Below are 19,008 nucleotides of genomic sequence, written 5' to 3'. Positions count from 1 at the left end.
ACCATTATATATTAAAAAGGTGGACACAAAATGCTACTAACTTGATTGAAATGGAGATTAAAGATTTTACAAAGGGAAGTGATCCAAAAGCTGAAGTTAGTACAAGGTACATGCATTTACGCAAAACCTTTGTCCAAATTGCGAGTGAAGCTTCTGAGTTCAAAGAAGGATATGAATTGATTGTGAAGTATGCCAATGGGATAATTGTGAAGTATGCCAATGGGATAATTGTGAAGTTGAAGGAAATAAAAAATAAACACGAATCTCATGAAAATCCATCAGTTCCAAATGAAGTTATTCATGATGAGACAATATTTGTTGATAGTCTAAATGTCACAAAGGTGACAGTATTAAAGAAGAAGCAACCAACTAGTCGCTCCAATAGTCATCCAAAGAGTTTTCTGGAAAAGGCCAAAAAGAAGAGCAAGATTCAATCACCTCCAGCACAAACAATCCAACATGATGTAAGTTGCCTTACAGGTCTTCAAACACCATGTCCATCATTCTCAGCTTTCACGATGACTACGGTATATCATAATAAATGTATTTTACTTATTTATGTGGTATTATGTTAAATCCTACTTTTTTATTTACATGATAAGTATTGGGAGATGGAAATTTTTCACCATGGCATTCTTCAGAACTCTCTCAAGTATCATCTCATGGAAGTCTATCTCAACTCCTAAGAGTTAGTATAATTTTATAAGTAATACTTTTATATGAATTATTTCATTTGCATTACTCATTAACTACTATTATATACCACTTTATTTATTACTTGCAGGATATTTCATTTCATGACTTAAACAATTACTCTCAAGGTGGATCGTCAATATCATGAATCGCGACACTTTAGTTGTTCTCTACTACTTTTAGCCTCGATTTTCTTTACAGATAAATATAGCGACAACTCTTATTTGTGGTGAAAGTTTAGATTAATATTTATAAATTTTTCAGTATTGTTGTTCCTTGTTAGCCATATGGACCATAGGTTGAAGGGTAAAGTTTTCTGCCAACTAATGTTATAGTCGGTTTGATAATTTCGAGTATTCCTTAATGTGGTCAGCCAATTGGGATTGTCATGGTTGGGATTTACACAAGGGATTTGGTGACTGTTAGCGTAATTGTTATTGAATTTTTTGGCATTGACACGGTGGATAAAGATATGTCTGTATCTATTGATTCATTTAGTCGACAATGAATAATCCTTTTGTCACTCTAGTGGAGTGCGGCTATAGCAACTTGTCTTTGAAGGAGGCAACTTCTTTGGTTTCTTTAGTTAGTGTTTGGATCTTCGTCTAAGATCATTGGTGTAGTATCTGGGGTTCGAGAGAAAAATTTAATTTCAAAAAGATTTGTTCATATGGAAAGTTGCACCAATTTAAAATTGGTCACTTAGGAATTTTTTTACTGTAAAATATGCATATGCTCTTGGATGAGTACTTATTTGAAGTACTTGAATTGTATGATTTACTTTTCACGTTTAGGCCTAATGGAACAAATAATTTCTACGTGAGGTTGATGTTCAACTATGATGCTTTGGATGTGGCATACAAAATCGGAATCATCTAAATGACATTAAATAGTTTGTATTATGCGTATGAGAATTTAGAACTTTTGAATTGAAGTACTCAAATATTGTTCAATTTTGATAATTGAGTCACAAAATGATGTATTCTTTCATATAATTAAGATTTCAAGTAAGGCTATTTATTGATCGGTTCAATTTGATAATTGAACTTCTCTTTTATATATTATGTATTATGAAATTTTAACTCTCCAGTAATTTGAATTCGTAGTACATAATTTTTATGAGTATTTTATATAGGTCCATATCTAACCTGATGGTGTACATTTTTCATCGAATATAATTTTCTCAAAATGAGTGAAATGATCTCGTCACATACCCCTTTCCATTCCATGATAGTGTTAAATTAATGTTCTGGTGCAACCGGAGGATGACGAAGAAGGTGGGAGGAGAAGGAAGAAAGGGTTGAAATTAATAGGTGGGAAGCATAAAGATGAAGAGCCATACCATCACGGAACTTGAATTAATTAATTAGATGACAACAAAGAAAATTTTGGAGCGAAAAGGGAGAAACAACTGGACTTGGAGGGAATAAGGAGAAAAGGGGAGAAATAATAGGACTATTTTTAATTGATATAATAATATATTTATTATCTAAACCATGGTTAGAGATATATTTTAATTAATTAAATCTAACCTATGCCACATGTCATTAATCGAGGCTAGAACTTGGGGAAAATGGAGACAAAGAAAATGGAGAGGAGCCGGATCCTAAAATATATTATACGCATGAACATTAATGTTACAAAAACATGTAAACTCATGAAGCATTGAAACGGTAAATTTAATAGATTTTCTACTTGTTTTAAGTATTTATAACTAGTTTCAATTAACGTCAAAGTTTAGTAATAATTTCAAGTTGTATTTAATACAATATTATTATTCTTTATGACACACAAAATGTATGACAAGAATATACTTACGAGTATTCTAACTAACATGCTATCATATTGCTTAGTATTTGATTTAGAGTTATAAGTTAGTAGCATAAAAATAAAATAACAATATAAACCTGAAACATATTGATTATTATGCATAGTAAAGTATCATAATAATACCTAAAGCAAGTTATATATGCAGTAATTAAATTACAGATCAAAAATTTATTGCAAGTCCTATTAGAGATGTTATAAACACATAAATTTATACTGGACTCTAAAAGAAAATTGATTAACTTTTAGGAAAAAAAGATAATCCCGAATTGCAATACCCTATATTAAAAATAAGGGCATTTATGTCATTAGCTCTTGTTCCAAAAATAAATAAGCTAATTGGGTGTTGTTTTGACCAAAATGAATTTGTTTTTTTTTTTAAAAAGAAAATAAAAGAAAGGAAGTGAGGAGTGGGATTTAGCCCAGCTCACGTGCAAAGGGCTCCAAGTTGCTGTTGAAACTTTTCAAACCTTCCTGGGGCTTTGAGTTAAAGGTGACATTAAGGTGTCAAAATAAAGGGGCGGTGACATAAGTCTTAATTATTGAGTGTATGTGTCACGACCCGATTCCTCGAATCATGATGACACCTACTATAACCCACCAGTAGGTAAGCCAACCCGTAACCCGGAACAACAAGTAATGGGTCTGAGGGCAGAAACTAAACAAGAGTAGGCAAGATTTAAGATAACAACATAAATAAGCGGAAGCAAACTAAAACATATATACAAATAAAGATCTCTCCCAGAACCTGGAAGTCACTAGTACAGAGCTACTAACAAATTGAGTACAAATCCCAAAAGTGGACAACAGAGATTGGACTGTCTCGGAAGGTAAAAGACAAGTCTATATATACAGATGGAGACTGAAATAGTACAAAACGCCGTGTGCTCACTCCCGTCTCCAGATCAGTCTTCTCCAAGCTCAATCAACACTGGCTACTAGTGCCCAGACCTGCATCACGAAACAGATGCAGAGCGTAGCATGAGTACCAAAACAACAGGTACCCAGTAGGCATCATAGGCCGACTGAACTTGAAAAGTAAAGGCAGTATGAAAAGAAGGAATAACACAAACCGAAGTCAAGAATGAAAATCTAACTAACAATGGAATGCACACGAGTGTAGAAAGAACTAACTAAAGTAATCTATAAGCTAACTACACCTAACTGGACCCCCATAAGCCCAGAAGGTATCCTCGTGCGCAAGTTAAATAAAAACCCGAACGGACCCCTATAAGTCTGACGAGTACACATAATAACTATAACTAAAGAGAATTGCATATAAGAACCCAAGAACGGAGAACATCGAACCAGAGCCTCAACCCTAATTAGTAGAATCTGACAGTACGGAGGCCAGACCTCGAACCAGATGCTCACCAGAAATACCCAAGTAACCAATCACAAGTATCAAGTATTTGAGGCCGGAACTCTAACCGGATGCTCTATATAAGTATCTGAGCAATAGAGGCTGGAACTTTAACCGGATGCTCTATAAATGTGCCAATGTAGCTGCTGAAAGAGTCACAATTGATCTATTCTCATAAATGTCCGTGGATCGCTGTCCACACCTAGCCAATCAATGTAAGTCCTTGGAACCGAATCGAAAATCAAAATTCAAATCGCGAAGCAGAACTAGTGTTGCCGACGTAACTCTTGAAACTGTAACATCAGGGAAATAAGGATAAATATCATCAGAGCAAACGTATCGCCTAGCTAAGGCCCAAACTATCAGGCTCAAGTCTGCTACACCAGTCTACAGGGATCTAAGCTGGTTGAGCGGCGTCGGGGCAAAACTAAGGCTTATCGAATCCGAATCATGTATTTCTAAGGCAAGCCCTAGTCAAACCTAAACTAAGGCCCAAATGCTTCAACAAATAGTCATCGAGCATACAAGTACTCCACATAGCAAAGAGGGACAATTAATAACACAAAGCATGCTCACAGTTACCCGATAATTCTCGAAATAGGCTGAAAACATAATTTCTAAACACCTATACGTGATTCAATAACTACCCAACCCAAATCCCAACTAATCAACATGCATTTACATTCTCGAGCTCAATCTAATAGAGGGAAACCGTAGTCTACCTGTAGGCCGATCACACGCGCTCCAAAATCACTTCTCCGGAGCTTTCCCTATCTGAACGGCCTCAAAACGCTGCCCCACTATCAAAAATAGAGTCACAACGTTATTACGGTCATTTAGACACCAAAATCACAACAAACGAAGACAGACCAATTTTGGGGTCAAAACTGGGAAAGTGGGACCCGCGCTGGAAATTCTGGAATTAACCCCAAAAGTAGGTCCTAACCAGTTCCCCAGCTCATGTCCCAAAATGGGACACAATTCGGGGCTCGGGAACAACACAATATCAACGTGCAACCAAAACCCAATTTACACTAAAACGAAACAACAATAGCAGAATCTATTTACAAGTAAATACCAGAAACGAGGGACCAGATGCTGAAACCAATCACACCACAACGATCCTCACAAAAAACCCCACAATCTAGGCTTTTGAATCACCAGATTCACACCTAAATTGACCAAGAAATCACCTTCTAAAATTTCCCAAAAATTGAGCTCGAAATGAGCTAAGATAGCAGCTAAAACACAACTTTTTACCTCCAACAAAATTTAAATACAAAATCTAACCACGCCAACGCATTCTCCTTGAAAAACCACTCAAGATAGCCCCAAGAATCACCGAAATCGGATCTAAAATGACTGAGATATCAAGTCTCAAAAATTCCCAAAATCAAGCTCACAGAAAGGGTGTGGCAATAGGTATTTCACGAAATTCACCTCAAACGGAGACCCCAAATCAGTTTTCGAGCTCACCAATGTTCCTTACGAAAAACCCCACAAGATGGATCTTCGAATCACTGAAATCGGACTTGAAATTAGAGAGTTATAAAGGTTTGAAGTTGAGAAATGGGGGCTGAAATGGCCTGCACCAGCTATATATATATATCAGCTGAAAAGCTGATTTTTGCCAACTTTAAAATCTCTGACGGGGTGTTCGGGATTCGTTCGAAACCCGGTAAAAATAAAATAGATATCCTATCAGCGCAGTTGAAATTCCCATCAGAGGTCATCTCGATAAAAAGTGGATTCCACTTCCAAATGCCATTTTAACCAAAATCCACTAAGGGGCTCGAAATGAGTCCGGAGGCCTCAGGAGTCGAACGAAAGGTCGTTCTAGACCAAAGTCAACATTTCAGAGCTAACCGCGCTGATGGAATTTTCTTCTAAGCACGTTTTCCAAAAATCTTGACCAAAGTCAACCTTAGGCCAAATTTCAAAGGCTAAAACGCCTAATGGTCCAAACTCACATCGAAGGCCTTGATACTTGTTCCAACTATGCTACTAGCCTAATTTGGCCACTCCGGAGCTGATGGAACCGTTATAATTCTCTTCTGAGGTTGTCCTCTTGAACCTTTGATAAAAAATGATCGTTTTGGTTCATAAGCTCCAAAACACAAAAACTCGCACCAAGACCAAACGAACGACTAGGTGACCGAACTGTCAGTCCCAGCAAGTCATAAATGACTTGGGGTCGCTACAGGAACGCTCTAAATGACACATAGAATGGAAGACACAAAAATGACCAGGAGGGTCATTACAATATCCACTACTAAAAAGGACTTTCGTCCGCGAAAAAAAGGATCAAGAAGTACCTGAAGGCTCAAACAAGCTAGGAAACTGCTCTCACATCTCCTGCTCGGTCTCCCAGGTAACCTTCTCGACTGGACAATGCCTCCAACGGACCTTAACAACAGGAATGGCTCTCGACCGCAACTGTCTGACATCTCTGGCTAGAATGGCAACCAGCTCCTCTATAAAGGTCAAACGATCATCCAACTCAACCGAATCATACTAGACCACATTAGACTCATCTGGAACATACCGGCGCAACATTGAAACATGAAACACTGGGTGGATAGCCGATAGTGCTGGAGGTAAAGCTAACTCATAGGCAACCTCGCCAATTGCTCTCAAAATCCCAGAAGGGCCTATATACCTGGGGCTAAGCTTGCCCCGCCTCCCAAATCTCATCACGCCCTTCATGGGCGATACTCGAAGATATACCCGGTCACCAACTGCAAACCTCAACGGCCGACGCCTATGATCCACGTAACTCTGAGCCGTCCTGAGCCTATTCTGAATCACCTGCACCTGATTCCAGGGCCTTCTGAAGCAAATCTGTGCCACGCAGCGTAGGCTTTGTAGACTCAAACCAACCAACTAGAGAGCGACAATGCCTACCATATAAGGCCTCAAACAGGGCCATCTGAATATTAGAGTGGTAGCTGTTGTTGTACGCAAACTCCGCCAAAGGCAGGAACTGGTCCCACTGACATCCAAAATCCATAACATAGGCCCGCAACATATCCTCAAGGATCTGAATAGTATGCTCTGACTGACAATCCGTCTATGGGTGAAATGTTGTGCTAAGGTGGACACGGGTGCCCAACTCCTCCTGAAAAGCCCTCAAAAAGCTGGAAGTGAACTGTGAACCCCGGTCTGAAATGATAGAAACAGGCACGCCCTGAAGACGGACCACCTCCCTAATGTAGATACGAGCCAACCTCTCGTCACTGAAAGTAGTATGAACAGGAAGGAAGTGTGTTGACTTGGTCAATCGATCCACGATGACCCAAATGCTGTCAACACCTCTAGAAGTCCGAGGCAACCCCACAATGAAGTCCATAGTGATTCGCTCCCACTTCCACTCTGGAATGGGTAATCTCTAGAACTCGCCACCAAGCATCAAATGCTCGGCCTTCACCTGCTGGCAGCACAAACAACGGGATATGTAGTTGGCAATATCTCTCCTCATGCCACTCCACCAGTAATGCTGCCTCAAATCATAATACATCTTCGCTGTGCCCGGATGGATAGAGTATCTAGACTCATGGGCCTCAGAAAGCATCAACTGTATCAAATCTCCAACTCTCGGAACACAGATGCGGTCAGCGAATCTCAACACTCCATCAGGATCTAAGGTAGCCTGACCACCATCACCCGCTAACACTCGATCTCTAAGGGCCACCAAGGCCTCATCCTCAAACTGGCAACCACAGATCCTATCAAGCAAAGAAGACTGAACTCCCATATTGGCCAAGACACGTCTAGAATCTAAGATATCCAATCGAACCATGCTATTAGCTAAGAACTGAATGTCCAAAGCTAAGGGTCGCTCCTCAACAAATAAGAAGGCTAGATTACCCATACTCACTGCCTTCCGGCTCAAGGCGTCCGCTGCCACATTCGCCTTGCCTGGATGATAGAGAATAGAGAGGTCGTAGTCCTTCAGGAGCTCAACCCAACGACGCTGCCTCGAATTAAGGTCCCTCTGGCTCATGATGTACTGAAGAATCCTATGATCGGTATAGATCTCACATCGAACTCCATACAAGTAGTGCCTCCAAATCTTAAGCGCGAAAACTACTGCCGCCAACTCCAAGTTATGAGTGGGGTAGTTGCGCTCATGGATCTTAAGCTGCCTCGACACATAAGCAATAACCCAGCCCTGCTGCATCAATACACAACCCAAACCAATGCCGGATGCGTCACAATAAACTGTGAAGCCTTCGCCCTCAACTGGAAGAGTCAATATATGAGCGGTGGTCAATAACTCCTTGAGCCTCAAAAAGCTCGCCTCACACTCCTCTGACCAAACAAAGGGAACATCAACACGAGTCAATTGAGTCAACGGGGCTGCAATAGTAGAAAAGCCCTCAACAAAGTGTCTATAGTAGCCTGCTAGTCCGACGAAGCTCCGAATCTCAGTAGCTGAGGTGGGCCTAGCCCAATCACGAATAGCCTCAATCTTCGCAGGATTTACCATAATGCCCTCTTTGGATACAACATGCCCCAAGAATGCTACAGAGACTAACCAAAACTGGCACTTTGAGAACTTGGCATAAAGTCGCTGATCTCTCAAAGTCTGGAGTAGAACCTCAAATGCTGCTCATGCTCACTCCGGCTCCGCGAATATACCAGTCTGTCATCAATGAAGAAAATAACAAAAAAATCAAGGTATGGCCTGAACACACGTGTCATCAAGTCCATGAAGGTAGAAGGGGCATTAGTCAACCCAAATGACATCACCAAGAACTCATAATGGCCATAATGGGCCCTAAATGTAGTCTTAGGGATGTCCGCTGCCCTAATCCTCAGTTGATGGTACCCAGACCTCAAATCAATCTTAGAAAACACGGCGGCACCCTGAAGTTTATCAAACAAATCATCAATACGAGGCATGGGGTAACGGTTATTCACCATCACCTTGTTCAGCTGCCTGTAGTCAATGCACATCCTCATAGTCTCGTCCTTCTTCTTTACAAACAGAACAAGAGCACCCCAAGACACACTCGGATGGATGAACCCCTTACCTAAGAGGTCCTCTAACTGAACACTGAGCTCCCTGAGCTCTGCAGGAGCCATCTGGTAAGGCGAAATAGAAATAGGACGGGTGTAGGGCTCCAAATCTATGGCAAAATCAGTGTCACGATCTGGGGGTAGGCCAGGTAGGTCTGTAGGGAACACATCTGCAAACTCTCTAACCACATGAACTGAGTGAACTGAAGGGTCCTCCCTACTCACATCTCGCACATAGGCCAAATAAGCTAAACACCAAGAAGCACCCAACTGTTTAGCCCGCATAAAAAAGATGATCCCCGTCGGTGTGTGACTATAAGCACCCTGCCACAACACTGGGGGAATGCCAGGCATCGCTAAGGTAACAGTCTTGGCGTAGCAATCCAAGACCGCATGGTAAGGGGATAACCAGTCCATGCCCATAATCACATCAAAATCAACCATATCTAGCAAAATAAGATCAACTCTAGTAGCATAACCCTGGATAGTCACTAAGCAAGATCGTAATACCTGATCCACTACTAAGGACTCACCCACCGGGGTCAAAACATGAATCGGCTCTGCCAAAGACTTAGACCTCATACCCCATCGGGGAGCAAAATAAACAGATACATACGAGAACGTGGACCCAGGATCAATAATACTGTAGCAGGCTGATGGCATAATAAAAGTGTACCTGTAATGACATCGTCAGATGCCTCAGCCGCCGCCCTCGACGGGGCTGTATAGAAATGGCTCTGAGCACCTCTGTCCGATGCATCTGATCTACTACCTAACCTACCTCCCCGAGCTCCGCCTCTGGTACCCTGTCGGCTGTCTCGATGATCCTGGCCCTGACCACCACCTCTAAATGGAGGGGGCACTGCTGAAACTGGTCTAGGTGCAAGGGGAGCTGGTACAATCACCCCTCGCCCTCGCCGGGGGCACCCACTGGACCAATGGTCAAGTGCACCGCAATCAAAACACCCTGAAACTGAACGCCCTGAAGTAACCCGACAGCGGTAGGAAGGGAGGGAATCTGATCCCCTTAAACTTTGGCCTGTACTAGGAATAGCATGCTGATGCTGGCCTCTCTCAGAAGCAGGTAATGCCGTTTCAACAGGCCAATTGGACTGACCCTGTTGGAACCTCTGGCGGGGCCTATCATAAGAGTCTATACCTCTAGTCTGGAACCGCTGTAGCTGCCCTGGTAGCGTACCCTCTTATCGCTGTCCCCTTGGCCCTCGCGATGAATATGCTCCATGGATCGGGTATGATCGACCACATCAAGAAATGAACGGCCGACTGAAACCAAATGCTCTGTGTCAACCCTTAGACGGTACCGCAACCCACGTACAAAACAACGATCTCTCACCTCCTCCATATCTCGGGCTGATGCTGCGGCCCTGGCTCGACCTCGGTGTCAACGTCTACCCCAAGATGGGGATCTGTCTGCAGGCCCAATTGCATCAGCCCCGACGGTGCCGTCTCGCGTGCGAGCCATCCCCCGAAAGAGTGAAACAAGTGAGATTTCAAGGAACCAATAAGACACAAGCTGCACGAAGTGAAACAAAAGAGGAAATCTTCTTAAAGACATCATGTAGCCTCCCGAAGATAAGTTACAGACGTCTCCGCACCGATCCGCAAGACTTTACTAGACATTAGGTCTGTACAAGTGAGACCGGTGAACCTGAGGCTCTGATACCAACTTGTCACGACCCGATTCCTCGAATCATGATGGTACCTACTATAACCCACTAGTAGGTAAGCCAACCCGTAGCCCAGAACAACAAGTAATGGGTCTGAGGGCAGAAACTAAACAAGAGTAGGCAAAATTTAAGATAACAACATAAATAGGCGGAAGCAAACTAAAACATATATACAAATAAAGATCCCTCCCAGAACCTGAAAGTCACTAGTACAGAGCTACTAACAAAACGAGTACAAGTCCCAAAAGTGGACAATAGAGATTGGACTGAGTCCGGAGGCCTCGGGAGTCGAACGAAAGGTCATTCTAGACCAAACTCAACATTCCGGAGCTAACCGCGCTGATGGAGTTTTCATCTAAGCACGTTTTCCAAGAAGGTTGACTTTGGTCAACCTTAGGCCAAATTTCAAAGGCTAAAACACCTAATAGTCCAAACTCGCATCGAAGGCCTCGATACTCGTTCCAACTATGCTACTAGCATAATTTGGCCACTCCGGAGCTAATGAAACTGTCAGAATTCTCTTCTGAAGTCGTCTTCTTGAACTTTTGATCGAAAATAATCGTTCAAGGTTCATAAGCTCCAAAACACAAAAACTCGCACCAAAACTAAACGAATGACCAGGTGACCGAACTATCAGTCCCAGGAAGTCATAAATGACTTGGGGTCGCTACAGGAATACTCTAAATGACACATAGAATGCAAGACACTGAAATGACCAGGAGGGTCATTACAGTAGGTGATAATTATGTGATTAATGATTAAGGATTGTGGAGTTGCCCTCAAGTTTATAAGTTGGCAATTTGGTCCATTGAATTAAATGAGGGGTAAAAGGGTAAATGACTAAAACCTAATTTAACCAATTTTGGTGGGAACCAAAATTGGAGGGAAGCCACCAGCTGTACCAAAAAGAGGGAAATAAAACATTTTCCCCCGTATTCCTCTTCTTATTCTTCTTCTGCTATGTTCTTGCTCTCTTTCTCTCTTCTTGCTTGGTTGCTTGCCTTTCTTCTTCCCGTTCTCTTCATTTTTTCTTCTTGTTTTCGTACATTGTTGGTCTTAGCTGATGGTCCTTCTTGAGCTCTTTTCATCTTCTTGAATCCGATTTAGCTAATCTAATCAGTGGACCATATTTTGTTTTGTATCAATTGGAATTACCTCATAAGTTATTGGGTTCACACACCATTGTTTTGGTAAGTTAAATTAGCAGTTCTTTGAAATCATTCATCATCATTTGGGTAGCCGCAATTTTTTCGATAATTTGCATTTGCGTTTCCAACAGATGACTATGTATGTTGTAACATATGACTTATACATTTTGTCACAACATGTGATTTATGTTTCGCAACATAATAGTTATATGTAGCAACATATGACTTACATTTCCCAACAGGATAGCCATATGTTGCTACATATAACTTACACATGTTGCTACATGTGATTTATTTATCACAACATATCAGTTATATGTAGCAACATATGACTTACATGTCGCCACATAATAGTCATATGTTGCAACACATGACTTACACATTTCTTCATTAGTACTAATTATTTTTTTAATTAGTTTCTTCAGGTACAATAAATGGAGGAATTATTTGTAGGGATTGATTGTCGTGGTGAATGGGCCGAGAAGAAAAATCGATACATTTGGCGTTGGAAGAATGGTAAGAAACAGGAAGGGTCGGTAGGGATGACTGTCGAAAGAAATATTTTGTATGATGATTTTGTGAATTTAGTCATGGAAAAATTTGGATACAATTGTCAACTGAAAGATCTTGTCATGAGTTACATTCCCGATTTTTTTTCATAATGAGAAGATCTTACCTTTTAAATTAACTGATCAACCTAGTTTGGTTGTTTATTTGGGAGGAGCAGAGAGACCGCCCATATTAAGCGTCTACGTGGATGAAAATCCTATCGAGGAGGATCATAATCTAGAAGAAGACCAACAAGATATGTTAAATGATGAATTTGATAATGTGGACATGAATAATCATGATGCTGAAATTGGAAAAGATGACGTACCGGACTTTAAGAGCCACAATCCTCCTATACCTATTGTTGGCAGCAACATTCCATGTTCTTCTTAATCATCACGTGTGAATAATGTTCGAGATGATGAAATCGATTTTTATAAGGAAATGACATTCAAGAACAAGGAAGAACTGACAAATTCATTGAAAATTGCTTGCTTGAAAAAAGAATTTAGACTGAAAAAGGTGATTAATTCTCGTAATGTGTTTTCTTTTAAATGTTCATATACAGAGTGCAATTGGTGGCTGAGGGCTGTGAAATTTACAAGTAGCGACATGTTTGTCATTAGAATCTATGAAAAGTACCATGTGTGTGGTTCAGAGCATCTTACAGGCCATAATCCCTATGCCACGACAAAAGTCATAGGTAAGTACTTTGAAATAGGTTTCCCAATGGTAAAGGCCTATCCACAAGAGACATGTCAAATCAACTTCGCACAGAATTGGGTTGTAAGGTAAGCTATTGGAAGATTTATAAGGGCATGGAGCATGCTAAGTTTAATGTGAGGGGAACACATGAGCACGGATATGCAGTGCTTAATGCATACCGTTATATGCTTAAAGTTGCAAATCCAGGAAGCAAGACGACATTGTCGCTCGATGAAAATGAGAGGTTCAAGTACTTCTTTGTATCATATGCCGCTTGGATAACTGGTTTTCAAGAAATGAGAAAAGTAATAGTCGTTGATGGGACATTCCTAAGGAGCAAGTTTGAAAGAGTTTTGCTATCGGCGGTGGCACAAGATGCTGAGAATCATATATATCTAGTGGCTTTCTGTGTTGTAGACAAGGAATGCGATGCCTTATATGAATATTTTTTTCAAAATATGAGAAGCTTTGTAGATGATACTGATGAGTTGTGCATTATTTCTGATAGACATCCAAGTATTCGAAAGATGGTTTCGACTATCTACCCTGCATCTCATTGTGGTTGTTGCATGAGACACCTTGGGGAAAATATTCGAAATAACTTTCACAATTCAAAGGTAGTGTCCCATTTTTATAAAGCAGCAAAAGCGTATGATAAATGTGAGTTCAATGACCATTTCAATCAAATAAGAGATTTGGTACCAAAGACGGCTGAAACTCTTGAACGTATTGGATTCCACACATGGAGCAGGGCATTTTCCCCGGGAAATAGGTACATTATTGTCTATACCATGTCGTTTGATTTTATTGTAATTTTATGTGTTTTGATTGATTTTTTTTGTTGTGTAGATATAACATTATGACGTCAAACATCGCGGAGTCGGTGAATTCTATGTTTGATGTTGAAAGAGAATTTCCCATTGTCGCTCTATTTGATGAAATAAACAGGAGATTTGCACTTTTATTTCACCAGAGGCGTATGGAGCTGGTGAACTCTGCAAATAGATTTGTTCCTTCAATTGAAAAAGACATATCAAAGTATGTGAACACGGGCAACAAGTTGTTGGCTCATCAAATCGCTAACTACAAGTTCAGTGTAACTGGTCATGGTGATGTTGCTACAGTGGATCTACAAAGAAGAACTTGTACTTGTAGAATTTTTGACTTGGACAAAATACCTTGTTCACATGCCATGGCAACGCTTCGAGCCCAATATGGTGCCGATTTTGGAAATCAGATTTATGAGTACTTCTCTCCATATTATTCAGTGGAAAAATACATAATGACATATTGTGAGGAAATTCACCCGGTGCCACCTGAAGATTCTTGGATTGTCCCTTGGATGTCATAGAGAGAGAAATACCTTCTCCATATGTTGATCAAAGCAAACCTAGAAGAAGGAGATATAAGAGACGGCGTGGAGTTGGTGAATCATTTCCAACAAGAAAAATAAGTGTTCTGTATGTAGAGACTTTGGCCACAAAAGAACTACATACCCAAATCGAAATGCTCCATAAGTGTTGTTGAATTTTAATGAATGTTCTTTTTTATTTGAGGATGATGTTCCCTATCTTCTTATCTTAATTTGAATCAACTTATGTTATGTTATTTATGTAAAATGTGTGATTTATTTAATTATGTGTTGCTACTTACAACAGAATACTACATATATTCCAACATATGTCAATTATGTGTTAGATTTTACAACAGAATATTGTATATGTTCCAACATATGTCAATTATGTGTTACATGTACTACAGAATAACGCATCTGTTCCAACATATATTAATTATGTATTAGATCTTACAACATAATATTGCATATGCTACAATATATGTTAATTATGTGTTACAAGTACTACAGAAAACACATATGTTTCAATATATTTCTAATAAAAAATTACGTGTAAGGTGTGTGAAACATCAGTCAATAATTACTATCATTGGAACAACTTTCAAGAAAAATAATAATTACAACTCTTCATATTTTACCCTTTTTTCCAAAAAAAAAATAAGTCTTTTCATTTGAAAAGTCAAAAGTTGTGTCTCTTCTCTTCTGTTCGTCTTCAGAAGTTGCAACTTTTCACACATTTCATTTTCCTGGCATTATATAAGAAATCTTGAAAGAATAAGAAATCTTCAAAAATGACTATGAGTAAAAAAAAAACTACATTGAATCCCTTCCGAGGGAACTACTAATTGATATCGTTGAAATGATTGTTTCCTACTCCCTCAAAGATTTAATGAGGGTTAAATTAAGGTATGTATGTATTAAACAATTTTCACTTTTTAATTTGATTTCCTAGCCATTTGATTTGATTTCTCAGTCCCAGGGTCCTCAATGAAGTCGCTAATGAACCTTCTGTATATCAAAATGTAACATTAGTCAGCATTCCTTATCGTAGATGGTCAATAGTTCAAGAAGCCATTTCTTTCTTGGAAATGTGCAGAGCATCGGGGAATTTAGAAGCCTTATACAAAAAAGGCGTGGTAATTTTTTATGTTTTTCGTAAGTATTCACGTTTTTATCAATGTATTTTGCCTTCTAAATGTGTTATTTCTTCTGTAGTTTAATTTTTTCAACCGTAACGATCCAACTGCATTGGGAATGATTAATCAAGCAGCAGACGGTGGCCACATTGGTGTATCTTATGTGCTTGCCATAATTTCAATCTTCAATGGCGGTGAATCCATGAGAGAAGGTTTAATGTTCATTGCCAACATGAAAAAAAGGGAGCCACTAAAAGTCAGAAGATGTCGACATAATTTGCAAAATATTTTAGGTGGAATGTGGGTGCCAGAACCTCATTTGTTGGGAGGAAGACCCATTTGTTGCACTGTTCATCAATTTGAGCAAATCAGACGCAAGAATGATTGGCCCATGGGAAGCGACAATGAAGATGATATTCGTTGTGATTTAGAACTAGATTATGTAAAAAAAATTATGACTTATACCACTGTGTGGTATTAATTAATTTTCCATATGTGGCAACATATGTACATAACTTGCAAACCAAATTCATGGTGAAAAAGGTTGCCTTTTTGTGTTTTGTACTTATTTCTGAATTTGTTCTTTATAAAATGTTTAATCCAAAAATATATTTTTTTTCATAGTGTTCTCATTTTGACCATCCTTGAAATGTCATCTGTGGCAACATATGTACGTTCTGTGGTATAAAATGTTATATTTAACAGTTTAAACTTCAACAAATATGCCATATGTGGCAACATGTGTATATCCTAAAATGTGCTTTTTGGGGCTAATTCAATTGAATTACGGTCTAATATAATAACCTCCTTCATTAATTACAACTCTTCATATTTTACCCTTTTTTCAAAAAAATTAAGTACTTGCATTTGAAAAGTCAGAAGTGCCTCTTCGTCTTTAGAAGTTGCGACTTTTCACATTCATTACATTGGGATTATATTATATAAGAAGAACACAACAATAGAAGGTCCTTTTATTTAATTTTCTCCAAGATGGGAAGGAAGAATAAGAAATCTTCAAAAATGACTATGAGTAAAAAAAACTACATTGAATCTCTTCCGAGGGAACTACTAATTGATATCGTTGAAAGGATTGCTTCCTACTCCCTCAAAGATTTAACGAGGGTTAAATTAAGGTATGTATGTATTAAATAATTTTCACTCTTTAATTTGATTTCCTAACCATTTGATTTGATTTCTCAGTTCCAGGGTCCTCAATGAAGTCGCTAATGAACCTTCTGTATATCAGAAGGTAATATTGCTCAGCATTCTTGTATTTATATGGCCGTGTTCAGTTGTTCAAAGATGCACTTCTTTCCTAGAAATGTGCAGAGCATCGGGGAATTTAGAAGCCTTATACAGAAAAGGCGTGGTAATTTTTAATGTTTTCGAATGTATTCACGTTTTTATCAATGTATTTTGCATTTTATATGTCTTATTTTTCTGTAGTATGATTTTTTCAAACGTAGCGATTCAAATGGATTGGGAATTCTTAGTCAAGCAGCAGACGGTGGCCATATTGGTGCATCCTATGTGCTTGCCATAATTTCAATCTTCAATGGCGGTGAATTCATGAGAGAAGGCATAATGTTCATTACCAACATGACTCCACTAAAACTCAGAAGATGTCGAGAGAAGTTGCTATATACTTTATATGGATGGGTGCCAGAACCTCATTTGTTGGGAGAAAGACCAATTTGTTGCACTGTTCAAAGCCTCCACTTTCGTTGTGAATTATGTATGTGTGATTTAGAAATATATGAAGTAGTTAAATTTTTGTATTAATTTAAATTTTCATGTGTAGCAATATATGAACATTCTGTTTTTGAATTTGTTCTTTATAAAATGTTTAATCTAAAAAAATTTGACATTTTACCATTCCTAAATCGCTCAATTTATCGATTAACCGATCATTAAAGTGTCATATGTGGCAACATATGCACGTTCTGTTTGATATATCGCAACAGACATGCAATATGTGGCAACATGTGTATATCGTAAAAGGGCCTTTTTGGGGTTAATTCAATTAAATTGTCACCTAATTCAACATGTAACACTAATATATAGTCCTACAACATGTCTAAGTACTTAATTATGGTCTAATACAACAACCTTCATTCAATTCTATCAATTATTTTTACAAAGACTATCATCTCACTAGTTCATCATACAATGACCTAGTAACTCCATATGATAGTTATATAACACCCTTGTAAATCGTTGTTCCAAGTGTTATGACAATTGTAAATATGGATATGTAGTCTAGCCTAGCCTTGCATGTCACTAGTTCAACTAACAACTATCAATGACATGTTTATGCTTATGTTTAATGTTTCCCAAGTTTATGTGCTTGAACTCCTCTCTATTGATGGCGATACTACTTGCATGTATACATAATTGACATATGTTGTAACAACTTAAAAAATGTATGTACTTTATAAAAGTCATAAGCAAGCCCAACCTGTCCCTGTCCCTTCGGGGACATCCGATTAAAAATAGGCAAGCCCAACCTTTAAAACTGGCCCAATCGACTCATTATTTCATTTCTAGAAGGGATATATATATAAATTAGGGTTTTCATTTTCATTTCAAAAATAGGATTTTCATTTTCTTCCTTGTTTGTCACTTCACTTCGGTTCCTCTTTGCGCTTTCTCTCTCTCCTCTCTCTTTTGGGGGCATGGATCTCGAATCTCTAGAGTGCATGAGATATAATGATGTCTTTTATTTCATCAGTCTTTTCTATTTTTTTGTTTTTTAACACGCAACTAATTTGATTGGCCTTTGGTTAAACCAAATCTCAGCACTGTTATATATTGTCAAATCAATAAAATCATTAATTTTGAAATATAGACTAGGTTGGGTAAGAATTTCTGAGTTCTTTAAATATAGATCAGTCTTTAGATCTAGATCTAATGAATGAGTTTTGTTTGTTTTTGTTACTTTTGATATAATGTCAAATGCAATATTGAATCGAATTTGTAATGATGAAAATGATCCCATGTTGGGTGTGAAAATCTGTTGCAAACATAGAGACTTACTTTCAATGCAAACTTCACGGTCGAAGGACAATCCAGGTCAAAGATTTTGGTCTTGTCCACGCTATCGTGTATGTACATTTCTACATGTTAGTCTGGAGACTTCTCTTTATTTTTATTTTTTTAAAAAAAATTTACATTTCTTTGTGGTGTGTATTTTAGGAGAATGCATGCAACTTCTTTAGATGGAGAGATCGTGAAGACGTTGATATTCGATCCAAGTTCGTTATTCTGAGATTGGCGAACAGAATTAAGGAGTTAGAAATTGATGATGAAAATCATATTAAAAGAAGTAACAAATGTGTGATGAAAGAGAAGAAGAAGATCAAATGTTGTAACAACTGGAAGGTAATATTCGTGTTGTTTGTTGTGGTTTTTTTTCTATTTTTAAGCATTTCCAAGAAGAACACTGTGGATGATATGTAGTTGTGTACAACCATTAAAATTATCATAGTTGTGAAAATAAAATAAATAAACGTAGTTTTGCACT

The sequence above is a fragment of the Solanum verrucosum genome, unplaced genomic scaffold (genome assembly GCF_900185275.1).
Source record: "Solanum verrucosum unplaced genomic scaffold, falcon-dt-bn FXZP01000157.1, whole genome shotgun sequence".
NCBI lineage: Eukaryota > Viridiplantae > Streptophyta > Magnoliopsida > Solanales > Solanaceae > Solanum > Solanum verrucosum.
This window is presented reverse-complemented; position numbering follows the sequence as displayed.